This window comes from Zootermopsis nevadensis, unplaced genomic scaffold (assembly GCF_977971745.1).
Source record: "Zootermopsis nevadensis isolate Lab colony 2312 unplaced genomic scaffold, Znev_1.0 Znev_ptg000053l, whole genome shotgun sequence".
In the NCBI taxonomy this organism is placed as follows: Eukaryota; Metazoa; Arthropoda; class Insecta; order Blattodea; family Termopsidae; genus Zootermopsis; species Zootermopsis nevadensis.
In genome coordinates this window covers 103,977-124,122 of record NW_028259185.1, presented here as the reverse complement: position 1 = coordinate 124,122, position 20,146 = coordinate 103,977, and the positions used below count along the sequence as shown (strand labels likewise).

Here is a 20,146-nt window from a genome sequence, read left to right as displayed (position 1 = left end):
AAATCGATCATAATAGTTTTCGTAATCGTAATATATCGAATGAGGATCAGTTTACCTTGTGAAGTTGTTGGAGTTGGTACTTCAAATACTTGATGACGTCTTCTTTCGCTTTTCTGATGTTTTAAGCCAACTGTCAGTCGATAATCAAGATTGCGGTCTGCTGCTTCTGGAGCAGTGATAATGCGACTGGCTTGATATTTTTTGATTTCTTTGTTGTGAAGCGTTATTTGTTTACTCGGCATTGTTGTGTTTCTATACCAACACAACAATGCAGAGTATAAACAAATATCTGTTGACATTGTTGATTGATGACGACGAAATCACAAATTTTTATAGTAAAAATAAAAAAAAGATATTTCAGCTACCACAGACCCATCTTAAGCGTAACTAATTCAGGTTAAATAAGCAAAGTCTTAATCAAACTTATCTCAATTGTACAGCATGTATGAAGGGAATATTTAGAATAAAGCCAATATATAAACTTCCTTTCCGTAAAGACGTATTTACGTCAAATTCTCCGGAACCGTGGTTCCACTATCACTTTCATTTTTTTTTGGGGGGGTGGGGGGGTTGTCTACTCGGTCGTGACTCTGCGTATGCACTTTCGGTGCCCACAACGAAGCTGAAAGCCAGGGCTGGGGCTCCGACGTGCTGGGAGTGGTGACGAACTCCTGTAATCCAACTACTTAGAGGCTAAGTGTTGAGAAATGACTTGAGGTTGGGAGTTCTGGTGTTCTGTGTCCCACAGCTAAGCTCGGTATCAATATGGACACCCTGGGGGGAGCCCGGGGTGGCCAGGTTGTTTAAGGAGGGGTGGATCGGGCCAGAGAGGAAACTCACCCGTATGATGCTGTAATGGGATCGCGCATGAAGACTGGGAGCTGCTTTAGAGCAGACCGGAAGTCACCTGTGATCGGAGCTACCGGCACCTGTACTACGACAACCCCGGCCCAGGGAGCATTTTTTGGAGGGGGGGGGAGGATGAGCCATGTCTCATGGCTCGAGTAGCCTATCTGCTCTCTCGAAGTTCTTTGGAGTCGGCGGCTTCGAGACCCAGATGAGACAGCAGGGCAGACAGTCTGTGTGTGTGTGTGTCCGCCGGGCAGAGAACGACTCAGCTTGGAGACAGATAGGTCTGATATTTTTTGGGTTGTAACCCCCTACCGGAGCCTGAGCCTTGGGAGTTTGTTCTCCTTTTGAATTTATATATATTTTTATTAAATATCCCTTGTTGTTTAATCGGGGGTTCATTTATTAAGTTTTTTGGCTTAACCGCTATTACCATCCCACAACCGTACCACCTCCCGGCCTGGGATAATTTGGTCCAGTCACGAGAGCCAGTAGGGCTGAATTGCCACCTCACAGATTTTGCAATTATGGAGAAGAATGTTCATTCCAAATTAAAACAAATATATTCTGCAGAGAACTTGTGAGACCTACTGATGTTTTAATACTCCAATTTATATGATGAACTATCATTATTTATAAATTAACAATCATTCCATTTATTTAACTATTTCCATGCATAATTTATCAAATTTAACTTTAAATTCACATAATCTGTATGTATGCTTTTTAACCTATGAAAAAGCATTTTTTAAATATATATCATAATAGAAAATTTCAAAGCCTAACTCCACTAATCAAACATAAAAATGAAAACTAAAAACTAAAAGGTAGATTTCCTGTTCCACATTCTAATAAATATGAAATCTGAATATTCTTCAAACATGGCCACTCTCCAGCAATAAAACTTGGTTTCTGGAGACCACAGCCCAAAATTGGAAGAAATCTGTACAATATTTATGACAATGGAAATAAAACAATTATATCAATTATTTATTTTAATCCGTCTGATCACAATATAATTTTATTTAAAATTTATTATAATTAAGATAATAAAATATCATTCATATTCCTTATCGATTGATCGATTTACATTTCGGAACAAACAAACAAACAAAACAATTACTTCTTTAAAACAGGGAAGGAAAACCCTGACAGAAAACCAAGGGTTGAAGGGGCTGCATAGGAAAAGAGAAACCAATCCTTCTAAGGGAAAGAACCCGGAATAAAAACTTCTGGAGGACTATGGGGGTTGGACATCGGGCTAAGAACCCAATTCTGGAAGAAGCTGACACACTGAAAGGGCCGTAGTGGTAAAGAAGAAGAAGAAGGACATGTAATGAATATCGAAACTTTCATTAGGTTTGTACGTCTTCCTCCTCTGTGTGTGTGTGTGCGTGTGCGCGCGCGCTTGGGTGTGTGTGTGGCGTGTGGGGCGTCGGGCGTGGTGTGGGGGTGGTGTCTTGTCGTGTGGTGTGGTGTGGTGTGGTGTGGTGTGGTGTGCAGTCGTGTGGTGTCGTGTCGTGTGGTGTGCTGACGTGTCGCGTGGTGTGTCGTCTCGTGTGGCGTCGTCTCGTGTGGCGTCGTCTCGTGTGGCGTCGTCTCGTGTGGCGTCGTCTCGTGTGGCGTCGTCTCGTGTGGCGTCGTCTCGTGTGGCGTCGTCTCGTGTGGCGTCCTCTCGTGTGGCGTCGTGTCGTGTGGCGTCCTGTCGTGTGGCGTCGTCTCGTGTGGCGTCGTCTCGTGTGGCGTCGTCTCGTGTCGTGTGGTGTCGGCCCACACCACAGTACACCACACGACACGACAGCACACGACGACACGACACGACGCGACACGACTGCAGAACACACCACACAACACACCAAACCACACGATACAACACGACAGGACACCAGGCCCCACACGCCCCACGCCCCACGCCACATACACACACCCAAACGCTCGCGCGCGCACGCAGACACACACAAAGGAAGAATACATACAAACAAAATGAAAGTTTCGAATTTCTTCATTACATGTGCGCTTCTGCTCCAACCTCTTCTTCTCTAGCACTACGGCCCTTTCAGTGTGTGAGCTTCTGCCAGAATTGGGTTGGTAGTCCGATGTGCACCCCCCCACCGTCCTCCATAAGTTTTTATTCCGGGTTCTTTCCCTTAGAAGGACTGGTTTCTCTATCCCTATGCAGCCCCTTCTACCCTTGGTTTTCTGTCAGGGTTTTCCTTCCCTTAGCCTTTGGGGATTCCTCCCCTACCCACAAGGCAGTGGGGGCACTGAGCTCATGTGGTATTTGATGGGTGTAGCCTGCCACCAGCTACACTCCCACGCTCTCCGGTCTTGCCGCCTCGGTCCGGGACTGCCCCTTATTCGCAGCTAACCCTCATATCACTATCCGCCACCTGTCGCCCGCCCAGTACCTGAGGCTCGCCCTGGATTACGACTGAAATAAACAAACACGACGTTACGGATACGGATCCTACACATCTCCGTTACACTTTTTCGCCGAATGACCCTTCCGTGTAGACGTATTTACGTCAAAATCATTGCTTTATATTATGGAACTCTTAAGGTTCATTGTCGTGTTCAGATCATCCACCTACCTAAAGTCAATTGAATCTGTTAAATTTTGTGCGGTACATGTCTCAACCATCTCATACTCCTTGAATTAATCACTCTAAAATGTTAAATTGAATCATAAGTATGAAGTTCCCCATTGAGTAAGAAACTAAACTAACCCCCCCCCAAAGGGTGGTTAGTTTTGTGTCTTATCCAAGTGTTTTAACCCTTGAATGCGCAGTATGACTTGAATGAGTATTCTTATCAGTATCAGATTACCTTGTTGGTGTTAGTACGTCTTCTCTCACTATTCTTCATTTCTTAAATAGTTTTCTGTCGCTGTTCGGAGACGATGTGCTGCTTGTAGAGCAGTGATCATGCGACTGGCTTGGTATTTGTTTATTTGTTACGTTATTTGTTTACTCGGCATTGTTGTGTTTCTATACCAACACAACAATGCAGAGTATAAACAAATATCTGTTGCCATTGTTTGAAGACGTCACCTTCTGTCACCGGGATCTAAAAGACACACAATTGAAAGTATATAAATCACTTTTATATTACTGTTAATTAAATTAAGCAATGAAGCTATAACACACCCATCACAGTTTCTAGAGTTCACCTCAGTGAACAATACAAAACACATACGGATGTGTTCAAGGTCGTATTTTTCTGTGTTCATTGTACACGTTTTTCAGATTCTGTAATACTACAGATTCAGAAATATAAGATATGAAATGTTGACAGAGGAACTACGGTTCCGGAGAATCTGACGTAAATACGTCTCTATAATGTAATGTAATGTAATAATTCTTACATAAGATAAGTACCTGTGATATTCTAAAACGTTTTTACCAGCACAAAATTATCTATTCTACGACGCACTTATTCTACAGCCGATTCACAGCTCAGTTCTTTCCGCAATAACGAAAGCGGATTGTTGACGGCAGTAATGTAACACAACAATGCCGAGTAAACAGATCACGTAGCAATTAGTTTCTTAGGTAACATAACCATTGTTATGTTACCTGGGAAACGTCAAACTTCATTGATATGTTACCTGGGAAACGTCAAACTTCATTGATATGTTACCTGGAAAACGTCAAACTTCATTGATATGTTACCTGGGAAACGTCATCTGTTTATCAACAAATAAACAACAATGGTTACCTACATAGTTACCTTACATTACATTACATTACATTCATCTACCACAGACCCATCTTAAGCGTAACTAATTCAAGTTAAATAAGCAATGTCTTAATCAAACTTTACTCGATTGTAAAGCAAGTGTGACGTATTTACGTCAAATTATCCGGAACCATGGTTCCACTGACAACTTTTTACATGCAAAACAAATTAATTAGAATAATGGCCGGTGTCAAAAGCAGGGTATCTTGTAGAAAATTATTTCGTAAATTTAATATACTTCCACTTGCAAGTGAATTTATACTCTGCTGTCTATCATGTGTGGTGGAAAACTTAGATAAATTTAAAAGAAATACAGATGTACATAATTTAAATACAAGATGGAAACGTGATCTCTATGTGCCAAATCCTAACCTTACTAAATATCAAAAAGGAGTCTACTATACAGGTATCAAGTTGTTTAATAATCTTCCAACAGTTAAAAGTCTAAGTTATTATATAAAGGTATAAGCCTGCATTGAAATATTACCTCTTCACTCACTCTTACTATTCCGTAGATGCTTTCATCTCTGCTGAACATTTTTAAGCTTTATGTATAGCTATAATCTATACGTAAAGCAAGTTTTGCATTTCTTTTTAAAATTTAAAATTCTGAGGTTTTTGTATATTAATTTGTTAAAATCTTGAGTAAGAAACTAAACTAACCCCCCCCCCTTCGGAGGGTTTTTTTTGTGTCTTACTCAAGTCTTTTAACCCCTTCCTTTCATTGTATTTATCGCCTAAATATAATTTAAACACAGAGGCGTCAGTTTTCGTAAGCAGTTTGACTTGAATGAGTATTATTATCAGTATCAGATTACCTTCTCTCACTTTTCTCCATTTCTTAAATAGTTTTCTGTCGCTGTTCGGAGACGATGTGCTGCTTGTAGAGCAGTGATAATGCGACTGGCTTGGTATTTTTTGATTTCTTTGTTGTGAAGCGTTATTTGTTTACTCGGCATTGTTGTGTTTCTATACCAACACAACAATGCAGAGTATAAACAAATATCTGTTGACATTGTTTGAAGACGTCATTTCCTGAAGGCAACGAAAATCACAAATTTTTATAGTAGAAGACTAGAGCAGGGCGCTCCTTCCGGAGCGCGTTCTCTAATCTGATATTCTACGTCTTTACGTCGCTGTTCTTGTTCAGTCAACTTTCTACGTCCATCCCCACCCTTGCAAATCTTCGTCTTAAAATCGATCATAATAGTTTTCGTAATCGTAATATATCGAATGAGGATCAGTTTACCTTGTGAAGTTGTTGGAGTTGGTACTTCAAATACTTGATGACGTCTTCTTTCGCTTTTCTGATGTTTTAAGCCAACTGTCAGTCGATAATCAAGATTGCGGTCTGCTGCTTCTGGAGCAGTGATAATGCGACTGGTTTGATATTTTTTGATTTCTTTGTTGTGAAGCGTTATTTGTTTACTCGGCATTGTTGTGTTTCTATACCAACACAACAATGCAGAGTATAAACAAATATCTGTTGACATTGTTGATTGATGACGACGAAATCACAAATTTTTATAGTAAAAATAAAAAAAAGATATTTCAGCTACCACAGACCCATCTTAAGCGTAACTAATTCAGGTTAAATAAGCAAAGTCTTAATCAAACTTATCTCAATTGTACAGCATGTATGAAGGGAATATTTAGAATAAAGCCAATATATAAACTTCCTTTCCGTAAAGACGTATTTACGTCAAATTCTCCGGAACCGTGGTTCCACTATCACTTTCATTTTTTTTTTTGTGGGGGTGGGGGGGTTGTCTACTCGGTCGTGACTCTGCGTATGCACTTTCGGTGCCCACAACGAAGCTGAAAGCCAGGGCTGGGGCTCCGACGTGCTGGGAGTGGTGACGAACTCCTGTAATCCAACTACTTAGAGGCTAAGTGTTGAGAAATGACTTGAGGTTGGGAGTTCTGGTGTTCTGTGTCCCACAGCTAAGCTCGGTATCAATATGGACACCCTGGGGGGAGCCCGGGGTGGCCAGGTTGTTTAAGGAGGGGTGGATCGGGCCAGAGAGGAAACTCACCCGTATGATGCTGTAATGGGATCGCGCATGAAGACTGGGAGCTGCTTTAGAGCAGACCGGAAGTCACCTGTGATCGGAGCTACCGGCACCTGTACTACGACAACCCCGGCCCAGGGAGCATTTTTTGGAGGGGGGGGGAGGATGAGCCATGTCTCATGGCTCGAGTAGCCTATCTGCTCTCTCGAAGTTCTTTGGAGTCGGCGGCTTCGAGACCCAGATGAGACAGCAGGGCAGACAGTCTGTGTGTGTGTGTGTCCGCCGGGCAGAGAACGACTCAGCTTGGAGACAGATAGGTCTGATATTTTTTGGGTTGTAACCCCCTACCGGAGCCTGAGCCTTGGGAGTTTGTTCTCCTTTTGAATTTATATATATTTTTATTAAATATCCCTTGTTGTTTAATCGGGGGTTCATTTATTAAGTTTTTTGGCTTAACCGCTATTACCATCCCACAACCGTACCACCTCCCGGCCTGGGATAATTTGGTCCAGTCACGAGAGCCAGTAGGGCTGAATTGCCACCTCACAGATTTTGCAATTATGGAGAAGAATGTTCATTCCAAATTAAAACAAATATATTCTGCAGAGAACTTGTGAGACCTACTGATGTTTTAATACTCCAATTTATATGATGAACTATCATTATTTATAAATTAACAATCATTCCATTTATTTAACTATTTCCATGCATAATTTATCAAATTTAACTTTAAATTCACATAATCTGTATGTATGCTTTTTAACCTATGAAAAAGCATTTTTTAAATATATATCATAATAGAAAATTTCAAAGCCTAACTCCACTAATCAAACATAAAAATGAAAACTAAAAACTAAAAGGTAGATTTCCTGTTCCACATTCTAATAAATATGAAATCTGAATATTCTTCAAACATGGCCACTCTCCAGCAATAAAACTTGGTTTCTGGAGACCACAGCCCAAAATTGGAAGAAATCTGTACAATATTTATGACAATGGAAATAAAACAATTATATCAATTATTTATTTTAATCCGTCTGATCACAATATAATTTTATTTAAAATTTATTATAATTAAGATAATAAAATATCATTCATATTCCTTATCGATTGATCGATTTACATTTCGGAACAAACAAACAAACAAAACAATTACTTCTTTAAAACAGGGAAGGAAGACCCTGACAGAAAACCAAGGGTTGAAGGGGCTGCATAGGAAAAGAGAAACCAATCCTTCTAAGGGAAAGAACCCGGAATAAAAACTTCTGGAGGACTATGGGGGTTGGACATCGGGCTAAGAACCCAATTCTGGAAGAAGCTGACACACTGAAAGGGCCGTAGTGGTAAAGAAGAAGAAGAAGGACATGTAATGAATATCGAAACTTTCATTAGGTTTGTACGTCTTCCTCCTCTGTGTGTGTGTGTGCGTGTGCGCGCGCGCTTGGGTGTGTGTGTGGCGTGTGGGGCGTCTGGGGCGTGGTGTGGGGGTGGTGTCTTGTCGTGTGGTGTGGTGTGGTGTGGTGTGCAGTCGTGTAGTGTCGTGTCGTGTGGTGTGCTGACGTGTCGCGTGGTGTGTCGTCTCGTGTGGCGTCGTCTCGTGTGGCGTCGTCTCGTGTGGCGTCGTCTCGTGTGGCGTCCTCTCGTGTGGCGTCGTGTCGTGTGGCGTCGTCTCGTGTGGCGTCGTCTCGTGTCGTGTGGTGTCGGCCCACACCACAGTACACCACACGACACGACAGCACACGACGACACGACACGACGCGACACGACTGCAGAACACACCACACAACACACCAAACCACACGATACAACACGATAGGACACCAGGCCCCACACGCCCCACGCCCCACGCCACATACACACACCCAAACGCTCGCGCGCGCACGCAGACACACACAAAGGAAGAATACATACAAACAAAATGAAAGTTTCGAATTTCTTCATTACATGTGCGCTTCTGCTCCAACCTCTTCTTCTCTAGCACTACGGCCCTTTCAGTGTGTGAGCTTCTTCCAGAATTGGGTTGGTAGTCCGATGTGCACCCCCCCCACCGTCCTCCATAAGTTTTTATTCCGGGTTCTTTCCCTTAGAAGGACTGGTTTCTCTATCCCTATGCAGCCCCTTCTACCCTTGGTTTTCTGTCAGGGTTTTCCTTCCCTTAGCCTTTGGGGATTCCTCCCCTACCCACAAGGCAGTGGGGGCACTGAGCTCATGTGGTATTTGATGGGTGTAGCCTGCCACCAGCTACACTCCCACGTTCTCCGGTCTTGCCGCCTCGGTCCGGGACTGCCCCTTATTCGCAGCTAACCCTCATATCACTATCCGCCACCTGTCGCCCGCCCAGTACCTGAGGCTCGCCCTGGATTACGACTGAAATAAACAAACACGACGTTACGGATACGGATCCTACACATCTCCGTTACACTTTTTCGCCGAATGACCCTTCCGTGTAGACGTATTTACGTCAAAATCATTGCTTTATATTATGGAACTCTTAAGGTTCATTGTCGTGTTCAGATCATCCACCTACCTAAAGTCAATTGAATCTGTTAAATTTTGTGCGGTACATGTCTCAACCATCTCATACTCCTTGAATTAATCACTCTAAAATGTTAAATTGAATCATAAGTATGAAGTTCCCCATTGAGTAAGAAACTAAACTAACCCCCCCCCCCAAAGGGTGGTTAGTTTTGTGTCTTATCCAAGTGTTTTAACCCTTGAATGCGCAGTATGACTTGAATGAGTATTATTATCAGTATCAGATTACCTTGTTGGTGTCAGTACGTCTTCTCTCACTTTTCTCCATTTCTTAAATAGTTTTCTGTCGCTGTTCGGAGACGATGTGCTGCTTGTAGAGCAGTGATCATGCGACTGGCTTCGTATTTGTTTATTTATTACGTTATTTGTTTACTCGGCATTGTTGTGTTTCTATACCAACACAACAATGCAGAGTATAAACAAATATCTGTTGACATTGTTTGAAGACGTCACCTTCTGTCACCGGTATCTAAAAGACAGACACAATTGAAAATATATAAATCACTTTATATTACTGTTAATTAAATTAAGCAATGAAGCTATAACACACCCATCACAGTTTCTAGAGTTCACCTCAGTGAACAATACAAAACACATACGAATGTGTTCAAGGTCTAAAATTTGGGTTTGTATTTTTCTGTGTTCATTGTACACGATTTTCAGATTCCGTAATACTACAGATTCAGAAATATAAGTTATGAAATGTTGACAGATGAACCACGGTTCCGGAGAATCTGACGTAAATACGTCTCTATAATGTAATGTAATGTAATAATTCTTACATAAGATAAGTACCTGTGATATTCTAAAACGTTTTTACCAGCACAAAATTATCTATTCTACGACCCACTTATTCTACAGCCGATTCACAGCTCAGCGCTTTCCGAAATAACGAAAGCGGATTGTTGACGGCAGTAATGTAACACAACAATGCCGAGTAAAGAGATCACGTAACAATTAGTTTCTTAGATAACATAACTTCATTGTTATATTACCTGGGAAACGTCAAACTTCATTGATATGTTACCTGGGAAACGTCAAACTTCATTGATATGTTACCTGGGAAACGTCATCTGTTTATCAACAAATAAACAATGGTTACCTACATAGTTACCTTACATTACATTACATTACATTCATCTACCACAGACCCATCTTAAGCGTAACTAATTCAATTTAAATAAGCAATGTCTTAATCAAACTTTACTCGATTGTAAAGCAGGTGTGACGTATTTACGTCAAATTATGCGGAACCATGGTTCCACTGACAACTTTTTACATGCAAAACAAATTAATTAGAATAATGGCCGGTGTCAAAAGCAGGGTATCTTGTAGAAAATTATTTCGTAAATTTAATATACTTCCACTTGCAAGTGAATTTATACTCTGCTGTCTATCATGTGTGGTGGAAAACTTAGATAAATTTAAAATAAATACAGATGTACATAATTTAAATACAAGATGGAAACATGATCTCTATGTGCCAAATCCTAACCTTACTAAATATCAAAAAGGAGTCTACCATACAGGTATCAAGTTATTTAATAATCTTCCACCAACAGTTAAAAGTCTTAGTTATTATATAAAGGTATTCAAGCCTGCATTGAAATATTACCTCTTCACTCACTCTTACTATTCCGTAGATGCTTTCATCTCTGCTGAAATTTTTTAAGCTTTATGTATATCTATAATCTATACGTAAAGCAAGTTTTGCATTTCTTTTTAAAATTTAAAATTCTGAGGTTTTTGTATATTAATTTGTTAAAATCTTGAGTAAAAAACTAAACTAACCCCCCCCCCCAAAGGGATGGTTAATTTTGTGTCTTACTCAAGTCTTTTAACCCCTTCCTTTCATTGTATTTATCGCCTAAACATAATTTAAACAAAGAGGCGTCAGTTTTCGTAAGCAGTTTGACTTGAATGAGTATTATTATCAGTATCAGATTACCTTCTCTCACTTTTCTTCATTTCTTAAATAGTTTTCTGTCGCTGTTCGGAGACGATGTGCTGCTTGTAGAGCAGTGATCATGCGACTGGCTTGGTATTTGTTTATTTATTACGTTATTTGTTTACTCGGCATTGTTGTGTTTCTATACCAACACAACAATGCAGAGTATAAACAAATATCTGTTGCCATTGTTTGAAGACGTCACCTTCTGTCACCGGGATCTAAAAGACACACAATTGAAAATATATAAATCACTTTTATATTACTGTTAATTAAATTAAGCAATGAAGCTATAACACACCCATCACAGTTTCTAGAGTTCAACTCAGTGAACAATACAAAACACATACGGATGTGTTCAAGGTCGTATTTTTCTGTGTTCATTGTACACGATTTTCAGATTCTGTAATACTACAGATTCAGAAATATAAGATATGAAATGTTGACAGAGGAACTACGGTTCCGGAGAATCTGACGTAAATACGTCTCTATAATGTAATGTAATGTAATAATTCTTACATAAGATAAGTACCTGTGATATTCTAAAACGTTTTTACCAGCACAAAATTATCTATTCTACGACGCACTTATTCTACAGCCGATTCACAGCTCAGTTCTTTCCGCAATAACGAAAGCGGATTGTTGACGGCAGTAATGTAACACAACAATGCCGAGTAAACAGATCACGTAGCAATTAGTTTCTTAGGTAACATAACCATTGTTATGTTACCTGGGAAACGTCAAACTTCATTGATATGTTACCTGGGAAACGTCAAACTTCATTGATATGTTACCTGGAAAACGTCAAACTTCATTGATATGTTACCTGGGAAACGTCATCTGTTTATCAACAAATAAACAACAATGGTTACCTACATAGTTACCTTACATTACATTACATTACATTCATCTACCACAGACCCATCTTAAGCGTAACTAATTCAAGTTAAATAAGCAATGTCTTAATCAAACTTTACTCGATTGTAAAGCAAGTGTGACGTATTTACGTCAAATTATCCGGAACCATGGTTCCACTGACAACTTTTTACATGCAAAACAAATTAATTAGAATAATGGCCGGTGTCAAAAGCAGGGTATCTTGTAGAAAATTATTTCGTAAATTTAATATACTTCCACTTGCAAGTGAATTTATACTCTGCTGTCTATCATGTGTGGTGGAAAACTTAGATAAATTTAAAAGAAATACAGATGTACATAATTTAAATACAAGATGGAAACGTGATCTCTATGTGCCAAATCCTAACCTTACTAAATATCAAAAAGGAGTCTACTATACAGGTATCAAGTTGTTTAATAATCTTCCAACAGTTAAAAGTCTAAGTTATTATATAAAGGTATAAGCCTGCATTGAAATATTACCTCTTCACTCACTCTTACTATTCCGTAGATGCTTTCATCTCTGCTGAACATTTTTAAGCTTTATGTATAGCTATAATCTATACGTAAAGCAAGTTTTGCATTTCTTTTTAAAATTTAAAATTCTGAGGTTTTTGTATATATTAATTTGTTAAAATCTTGAGTAAGAAACTAAACTAACCCCCCCCCCCTTCGGAGGGTTTTTTTTGTGTCTTACTCAAGTCTTTTAACCCCTTCCTTTCATTGTATTTATCGCCTAAATATAATTTAAACACAGAGGCGTCAGTTTTCGTAAGCAGTTTGACTTGAATGAGTATTATTATCAGTATCAGATTACCTTCTCTCACTTTTCTCCATTTCTTAAATAGCTTTCTGTCGCTGTTCGGAGACGATGTGCTGCTTGTAGAGCAGTGATAATGCGACTGGCTTGGTATTTTTTGATTTCTTTGTTGTGAAGCGTTATTTGTTTACTCGGCATTGTTGTGTTTCTATACCAACACAACAATGCAGAGTATAAACAAATATCTGTTGACATTGTTTGAAGACGTCATTTCCTGAAGGCAACGAAAATCACAAATTTTTATAGTAGAAGACTAGAGCAGGGCGCTCCTTCCGGAGCGCGTTCTCTAATCTGATATTCTACGTCTTTACGTCGCTGTTCTTGTTCAGTCAACTTTCTACGTCCATCCCCACCCTTGCAAATCTTCGTCTTAAAATCGATCATAATAGTTTTCGTAATCGTAATATATCGAATGAGGATCAGTTTACCTTGTGAAGTTGTTGGAGTTGGTACTTCAAATACTTGATGACGTCTTCTTTCGCTTTTCTGATGTTTTAAGCCAACTGTCAGTCGATAATCAAGATTGCGGTCTGCTGCTTCTGGAGCAGTGATAATGCGACTGGCTTGATATTTTTTGATTTCTTTGTTGTGAAGCGTTATTTGTTTACTCGGCATTGTTGTGTTTCTATACCAACACAACAATGCAGAGTATAAACAAATATCTGTTGACATTGTTGATTGATGACGACGAAATCACAAATTTTTATAGTAAAAATAAAAAAAAGATATTTCAGCTACCACAGACCCATCTTAAGCGTAACTAATTCAGGTTAAATAAGCAAAGTCTTAATCAAACTTATCTCATTTGTACAGCATGTATGAAGGGAATATTTAGAATAAAGCCAATATATAAACTTCCTTTCCGTAAAGACGTATTTACGTCAAATTCTCCGGAACCGTGGTTCCACTATCACTTTCATTTTTTTTTGTGGGGGGGGGGGGGTTGTCTACTCGGTCGTGACTCTGCGTATGCACTTTCGGTGCCCACAACGAAGCTGAAAGCCAGGGCTGGGGCTCCGACGTGCTGGGAGTGGTGACGAACTCCTGTAATCCAACTACTTAGAGGCTAAGTGTTGAGAAATGACTTGAGGTTGGGAGTTCTGGTGTTCTGTGTCCCACAGCTAAGCTCGGTATCAATATGGACACCCTGGGGGGAGCCCGGGGTGGCCAGGTTGTTTAAGGAGGGGTGGATCGGGCCAGAGAGGAAACTCACCCGTATGATGCTGTAATGGGATCGCGCATGAAGACTGGGAGCTGCTTTAGAGCAGACCGGAAGTCACCTGTGATCGGAGCTACCGGCACCTGTACTACGACAACCCCGGCCCAGGGAGCATTTTTTGGAGGGGGGGGGGGAGGATGAGCCATGTCTCATGGCTCGAGTAGCCTATCAAACATAAAAATGAAAACTAAAAACTAAAAGGTAGATTTCCTGTTCCACATTCTAATAAATATGAAATCTGAATATTCTTCAAACATGGCCACTCTCCAGCAATGAAACTTGGTTTCTGGAGACCACAGCCCAAAATTGGAAGAAATCTGTACAATATTTATGACAATGGAAATAAAACAATTATATCAATTATTTATTTTAATCCGTCTGATCACAATATAATTTTATTTAAAATTTATTATAATTAAGATAATAAAATATCATTCATGTTCCTTATCGATTGATCGATTTACATTTCGGAACAAACAAACAAACAAAACAATTACTTCTTTAAAACAGGGAAGGAAAACCCTGACAGAAAACCAAGGGTTGAAGGGGCTGCATAGGAAAAGAGAAACCAATCCTTCTAAGGGAAAGAACCCGGAATAAAAACTTCTGGAGGACTATGGGGGTTGGACATCGGGCTAAGAACCCAATTCTGGAAGAAGCTGACACACTGAAAGGGCCGTAGTGGTAAAGAAGAAGAAGAAGGACATGTAATGAATATCGAAACTTTCATTAGGTTTGTACGTCTTCCTCCTCTGTGTGTGTGTGTGCGTGTGCGCGCGCGCTTGGGTGTGTGTGTGGCGTGTGGGGCGTCTGGGGCGTGGTGTGGGGGTGGTGTCTTGTCGTGTGGTGTGGTGTGGTGTGGTGTGGTGTGGTGTGCAGTCGTGTAGTGTCGTGTCGTGTGGTGTGCTGACGTGTCGCGTGGTGTGTCGTCTCGTGTGGCGTCGTCTCGTGTGGCGTCGTCTCGTGTGGCGTCCTCTCGTGTGGCGTCGTGTCGTGTGGCGTCGTGTCGTGTGGCGTCGTCTCGTGTGGCGTCGTCTCGTGTCGTGTGGTGTCGGCCCACACCACAGTACACCACACGACACGACAGCACACGACGACACGACACGACGCGACACGACTGCAGAACACACCACACAACACACCAAACCACACGATACAACACGACAGGACACCAGGCCCCACACGCCCCACGCCCCACGCCACATACACACACCCAAACGCTCGCGCGCGCGCGCAGACACACACAAAGGAAGAATACATACAAACAAAATGAAAGTTTCGAATTTCTTCATTACATGTGCGCTTCTGCTCCAACCTCTTCTTCTCTAGCACTACGGCCCTTTCAGTGTGTGAGCTTCTTCCAGAATTGGGTTGGTAGTCCGATGTGCACCCCCCCACCGTCCTCCATAAGTTTTTATTCCGGGTTCTTTCCCTTAGAAGGACTGGTTTCTCTATCCCTATGCAGCCCCTTCTACCCTTGGTTTTCTGTCAGGGTTTTCCTTCCCTTAGCCTTTGGGGATTCCTCCCCTACCCACAAGGCAGTGGGGGCACTGAGCTCATGTGGTATTTGATGGGTGTAGCCTGCCACCAGCTACACTCCCACGCTCTCCGGTCTTGCCGCCTCGGTCCGGGACTGCCCCTTATTCGCAGCTAACCCTCATATCACTATCCGCCACCTGTCGCCCGCCCAGTACCTGAGGCTCGCCCTGGATTACGACTGAAATAAACAAACACGACGTTACGGATACGGATCCTACACATCTCCGTTACACTTTTTCGCCGAATGACCCTTCCGTGTAGACGTATTTACGTCAAAATCATTGCTTTATATTATGGAACTCTTAAGGTTCATTGTCGTGTTCAGATCATCCACCTACCTAAAGTCAATTGAAGCTGTTAAATTTTGTGCGGTACATGTCTCAACCATCTCATACTCCTTGAATTAATCACTCTAAAATGTTAAATTGAATCATAAGTATGAAGTTCCCCATTGAGTAAGAAACTAAACTAACCCCCCCCCCCAAAGGGTGGTTAGTTTTGTGTCTTATCCAAGTGTTTTAACCCTTGAATGCGCAGTATGACTTGAATGAGTATTATTATCAGTATCAGATTACCTTGTTGGTGTCAGTACGTCTTCTCTCACTTTTCTCCATTTCTTAAATAGTTTTCTGTCGCTGTTCGGAGACGATGTGCTGCTTGTAGAGCAGTGATCATGCGACTGGCTTGGTATTTGTTTATTTATTACGTTATTTGTTTACTCGGCATTGTTGTGTTTCTATACCAACACAACAATGCAGAGTATAAACAAATATCTGTTGCCATTGTTTGAAGACGTCACCTTCTGTCACCGGGATCTAAAAGACACACAATTGAAAATATATAAATCACTTTTATATTACTGTTAATTAAATTAAGCAATGAAGCTATAACACACCCATCACAGTTTCTAGAGTTCACCTCAGTGAACAATACAAAACACATACGGATGTGTTCAAGGTCGTATTTTTCTGTGTTCATTGTACACGATTTTCAGATTCTGTAATACTACAGATTCAGAAATATAAGATATGAAATGTTGACAGAGGAACTACGGTTCCGGAGAATCTGACGTAAATACGTCTCTATAATGTAATGTAATGTAATAATTCTTACATAAGATAAGTACCTGTGATATTCTAAAACGTTTTTACCAGCACAAAATTATCTATTCTACGACGCACTTATTCTACAGCCGATTCACAGCTCAGTTCTTTCCGCAATAACGAAAGCGGATTGTTGACGGCAGTAATGTAACACAACAATGCCGAGTAAACAGATCACGTAGCAATTAGTTTCTTAGGTAACATAACCATTGTTATGTTACCTGGGAAACGTCAAACTTCATTGATATGTTACCTGGGAAACGTCAAACTTCATTGATATGTTACCTGGAAAACGTCAAACTTCATTGATATGTTACCTGGGAAACGTCATCTGTTTATCAACAAATAAACAACAATGGTTACCTACATAGTTACCTTACATTACATTACATTACATTCATCTACCACAGACCCATCTTAAGCGTAACTAATTCAATTTAAATAAGCAATGTCTTAAACTTTACTCGATTGTAAAGCAGGTGTGACGTATTTACGTCAAATTATCCGGAACCATGGTTCCACTGACAACTTTTTACATGCAAAACAAATTAATTAGAATAATGGCCGGTGTCAAAAGCAGGGTGTCTTGTAGGAAATTATTTCGTAAATTTAATATACTTCCACTTGCAAGTGAATTTATACTCTGCTGTCTATCATGTGTGGTGGAAAACTTAGATAAATTTAAAAGAAATACAGATGTACATAATTTAAATACAAGATGGAAACGTGATCTCTATGTGCCAAATCCTAACCTTACTAAATATCAAAAAGGAGTCTACTATACAGGTATCAAGTTGTTTAATAATCTTCCAACAGTTAAAAGTCTAAGTTATTATATAAAGGTATAAGCCTGCATTGAAATATTACCTCTTCACTCACTCTTACTATTCCGTAGATGCTTTCATCTCTGCTGAACATTTTTAAGCTTTATGTATAGCTATAATCTATACGTAAAGCAAGTTTTGCATTTCTTTTTAAAATTTAAAATTCTGAGGTTTTTGTATATATTAATTTGTTAAAATCTTGAGTAAGAAACTAAACTACCCCCCCCCCCTTCGGAGGGTTTTTTTTGTGTCTTACTCAAGTCTTTTAACCCCTTCCTTTCATTGTATTTATCGCCTAAATATAATTTAAACACAGAGGCGTCAGTTTTCGTAAGCAGTTTGACTTGAATGAGTATTATTATCAGTATCAGATTACCTTCTCTCACTTTTCTCCATTTCTTAAATAGTTTTCTGTCGCTGTTCGGAGACGATGTGCTGCTTGTAGAGCAGTGATAATGCGACTGGCTTGGTATTTTTTGATTTCTTTGTTGTGAAGCGTTATTTGTTTACTCGGCATTGTTGTGTTTCTATACCAACACAACAATGCAGAGTATAAACAAATATCTGTTGACATTGTTTGATGACGTCATTTCCTGAAGACAACGAAAATCACAAATTTTTATAGTAGAAGACTAGAGCAGGGCGCTCCTTCCGGAGCGCGTTCTCTAATCTGATATTCTACGTCTTTACGTCGCTGTTCTTGTTCAGTCAACTTTCTACGTCCATCCCCACCCTTGCAAATCTTCGTCTTAAAATCGATCATAATAGTTTTCGTAATCGTAATATATCGAATGAGGATCAGTTTACCTTGTGAAGTTGTTGGAGTCGGTACTTCAAATACTTGATGACGTCTTCTTTCGCTTTTCTGATGTTTTAAGCCAACTGTCAGTCGATAATCAAGATTGCGGTCTGCTGCTTCTGGAGCAGTGATAATGCGACTGGCTTGGTATTTTTTGATTTCTTTGTTGTGAAGCGTTATTTGTTTACTCGGCATTGTTGTGTTTCTATACCAACACAACAATGCAGAGTATAAACAAATATCTGTTGACATTGTTGATTGACGACGTAATTTATTAACGACGACGAAATCACAAATTTTTATAGTAAGAAGATTTTCCATACTCTGCAGCTGTGTCGAGGTCATGCCTTGCCCAAACGAAGTCGTTTAGTTAGGTTTGTCTCTTCGGATTTCTTTCGTTGGCCTTGATTTTAAATCGATAGGAGGGCACTCATCCACTGATTCAGATCAGAATTTAGCAAAGATCTGGCCGTGGTAGATCGCACATTCGCTCTTTGGGCCTGTGGCCCGTAGCTTGAGATACTGTTCCATTAAACCACTTTTCAGTCTTGGGGAGCAGCTCCGGCCATTTCTGAGGGGTTTGGTGGCAGTGGATTTTGCGTAACCACAGCGTTTCGACCTTTCTTAGCGCGATAAAAGTTGGTGAGATGCGTGAGTGGAGACAATGACTCGGTTTTCAAGTTCAGTACGGATAATTCTTATTACACAGACTCTTCAGAATATTATTCCGGGCTAGGTACGGGGCCAGATCCCTAAGTTTGCGTCCTATCGAAGAATCTCTATCCAGGTTAATGGCCTTCACCAACAAGCCTTCCTGCATCTCGCGTTCGCTCAGGCGAGGAAATTACTAGCGCCACTGGCTTGATTAATCTTATTTGCATCGTCCGTCTGGTTTCTCGATGAGAAATGACAAAGCTTTGTACAACCCTAAGGACTTCTTGAGACGTGCTGCTCAAATAGGAGAGCCGTGTACGTATTTCCTGGAATCGGGATTCAAAACAACGTGAAAAGAGCACCGGATAAGCCGAAAAACATCCACGGAGTCGATGCAGCAGCTCGGCCATCGGAGCGTAGCGTGATTGGTCTGGGTTCGTAGCCCGGTTCACACAGCGTTCGTCTACGAAGATGCGGGGAGCCTTTCCCTGAATATCGTCATAATCGTGAGTGGATTTAAGTGGCATGACTTGGAATATTCGAGAATTCCATCTCTCATCGTCTGTTCCATTTGGGTCCTAACTGAAAGTCTCACTGAAAATGGCATTGCTCTCGTATGCGAGACACAGAATGAGATTGCTGTGGCATCCCCCGGTTCTGAATGTGTGTTGATCCTCGGTGCTTGAACTGGTCCATCCTCCTCTCATCGAATGAATCAATATCGATAAGTCGATTCACTGGATTCTCATTACGCCTATAAAAGGGAATCTGCCCTATCAGAGCCACGTAATGAATAAACAATGCATCAGTGTTAGAGTAAATTAATGTGGAATTAACTTAAATTGTGTTGATCCTCAGTGCTTGAACTGGTCCATCCTCCTCGTCCATTGCTGATTCTTACTTTATGCAACGCGAAAAAGAAATTTCCAATTTTCGTACTCAGTTATTTGCTTAGACGCCAGAGAAACGTCAGCTTCGAGACGAGCGGCGTACATCCACCCCCTCCCCTCCCCTCCCCTCCCCTCCCCGGCGCTAAAACTTCAATTTCCTCAGACGCCGAGGTAATTCGCCGATGTCACAGCAAACCCGCTAGAGCGTGCCCCAGGCGCTGAGGCCGGTTGAGCGTCTGTTCGCGACGCTTGGGAATAATTCGTACCCGTTCGAACGACGTGAGTGCGAAAAATAGAATTTGCTCTTTTCCGAGTCGCA

The 20,146-nt window shown here is 40.8% G+C and overlaps 3 pseudogenes; all 3 read left to right on the top strand.

Moving 5' to 3' along the window:
* Nucleotides 1-650: 650 nt before the first annotated feature.
* On the top strand, nucleotides 651-911 carry LOC147871461 (signal recognition particle RNA; annotated as a pseudogene).
* A 5,522-nt stretch (nucleotides 912-6,433) lies between these two features.
* On the top strand, nucleotides 6,434-6,694 carry LOC147871460 (signal recognition particle RNA; annotated as a pseudogene).
* Nucleotides 6,695-13,822: 7,128 nt separating this feature from the next.
* Nucleotides 13,823-14,083, top strand: LOC147871459 (signal recognition particle RNA; annotated as a pseudogene).
* The last annotated feature ends 6,063 nt before the right edge of the window (nucleotides 14,084-20,146 follow it).